Source organism: Elephantulus edwardii, unplaced genomic scaffold (genome assembly GCF_000299155.1).
Source record: "Elephantulus edwardii isolate Elephantulus edwardi_28Jun2011 unplaced genomic scaffold, EleEdw1.0 scaffold00029, whole genome shotgun sequence".
NCBI classification, from domain to species: Eukaryota; Metazoa; Chordata; class Mammalia; order Macroscelidea; family Macroscelididae; genus Elephantulus; species Elephantulus edwardii.
In genome coordinates this window covers 11,978,079-11,980,406 of record NW_006399779.1, presented here as the reverse complement: position 1 = coordinate 11,980,406, position 2,328 = coordinate 11,978,079, and the positions used below count along the sequence as shown (strand labels likewise).

At 42.4% G+C, this 2,328-nt stretch overlaps 1 pseudogene; it reads left to right on the top strand.

Annotated features, from left to right (window-relative positions):
- Window positions 1–1,742: 1,742 nt before the first annotated feature.
- LOC102849838 lies at window positions 1,743–1,999 on the top strand (annotated as a pseudogene).
- Window positions 2,000–2,328: the final 329 nt, after the last annotated feature.

Sequence of the window (2,328 nt, the reverse complement as noted above, 5' to 3'; positions counted from 1 at the left end):
GCAGGTTTAGGGTAAGATATATCTTGGGTCAATCTCTTTTGAGAACCAACATGGAAATGGCTCTCTGACTACTTCTTGCTTCATAAAGGGTAGCTGTCCCTATCAGTCATGTCTGTAGCAGCAAACTTGATAGCTGCTAGGTCAGACGCACGACCCCTCATGCTTTTGCAGCTAATTCCTCCAATCAGTGGGTTTGATATTTGTTGTTGACTCACAAACTTTACTCACTATTGTGGTACCAGGAGTGGGCTTTATTTGGGAAATGGGTTGAGGAGTGGGAGAGGCCAAGAATATCTCACAAGAAAGTCCAAGATCAGTACAGCAGTCTCAGATGACATTAACAGCAAAATGCAATTCCTTAATTAATAAAAGCCTTGATTTCAGTTCAGCAGCACAAATTCAAGAAGCCTCTTGTTTCTTCAATCATCCAGCAAGGTTTGCTTCAGAGTAGTTATAAGTCACCTTCTCTTTCAATCATCTGACAAGAACAGCAAAACTTCTGTGGCCAACACAAATGCAGGAAGCCTCAGGTCACACCTTCCTACAGTTTCTCCACAGCAGTGCCCCAGTCTCTTTACCACCATCACCTGGGTCTCACCACTAGAGTCTCTCTCCAGTCTCCCTTAAGTCTTGCTGCCCAGTGTAGAAAGCACTCTCTTTTTTATCCTTGTCCCACAATTGTTGAGGATTTCTAAGAGCATGTGTATACAGTTAAGGTAGCTGGAGACAAGAGGGGGCTAACATTGAAAAGCCCACTTTTAAGCTAACACCACAACAAGCAAGGAAGCAAATACAAATAAGGAGATCTCCAAGGATCTAGGAAGAATACTGAAGAGACAAGGACCCACCCCCAGAGCCTGCAGAGAGAGATCTCAAACTTTCCCCTAGACTCAGTTCCTTGAATTTAGACTTCTAGCCTGTGTGAAAAAACTGTGAAAAAAATATGGTATTCTGCCCACTTATGGTATTTCTTTTATATCAGCGCTAGATAGCTAAGACAGAATTTGATACTGAGAAGTTGTGTGCTCTAACAGATACCTACTATGTGGAAGCAGTTTTGAAATTAGGTAATGGGTAGAGGCTGAAAGAGTTTAAAGTACCTAGTGGTAAAAGCCCAGAAAGCTTGGAGAGACTGTTGGCATAATTATAGATGTCACAGGAAATGTTAGTGAAAGCTCAGAAGGATGAAGAGAGCTATAGAGGAAGTGCTGGAAATATGGATGTTCAGTGTGCTTCTGATGATGCCTGCGAAGGATATGATGATGAGCATGGATTGGACAATGGAGGAAGCACTTGTTTGAATTAAGTTTATATGTTAGGTGAAATTTTTAAGTGATGAATTTGAATATTTGGCTGAGGAATTTTGCCACTGCTCTTTAAGGAGCCCATGGCTTCTTTCTACTCACAGTAAAATGTGAGAGGGAAGAGATTAAAAAAAACAAAACAAAACACAACCACTCAGATGCACTAGGAGAACCGAGCAGCCTAAAGGCAAGGGAACAGAGCTTCTGTTCTAGAGGACCTGGAGGGTAGAGCTAGAGCCCAGGACCAGAGGCTTCCACACAGGATCCGGAAGGTATGATAGCCAACTCCCAGAGTCTCCCCACAAAAAGGAAGTGGTCAAAAATGAACAGTAGACTTTTTTTAATTGAGAGAGGTCTGAGTACTTGGGGTGAAGTGCTGGGACTAAGAAAGGAAGGTGCACTTGGCTGTCAGCAGAGTGAAGATTTAAAAGCAAGATCATGGCAAGACATCTGCAGTTCATTGCCAGGACTGTGATGGTACAGGACGGCAACGTGGAAGGTGCATACAGGAACAGAATCCCCAGCATGGACGGGCTCATTGAAGACATTAAGTGAAGGTGGTACTATGAGAAACTGTACCGCAAGTGACAGTGGGAAAGCTATGAGACCTGCTGAAGGATCTACAACATGGAAATGACCAGAAGAATCGACTTCCTGATGCGAAAGAATCGGCAGATTCATGGCAGGGCTGCTAAGGCAGTTTGTGTCTCCACTTGTTTTCTTTCTTGCATCCATATTCTCCTACTGTTCTGAACAATAACCTCAATCACATGTATGCAAGAAGACCTGCAAATACAGAGATAATCCTACTAGTCATCAATGGATGGTGTCTTTAATTAAAGTGAAAGAGAAATTGAGTCCAAAAGTAGTCTAGGAGCAATGAGGAAATATTCTAACCTGTAGTAGAATATACCTCTTATTGTAAAACTCAAAGCAAGATGTTACGAATGAAGCATCTTTTATACTTTACAGAACCCCCTTCCTCCCCAAACCATTAGGTAAAGAGAAGAGGAAACATGTATAT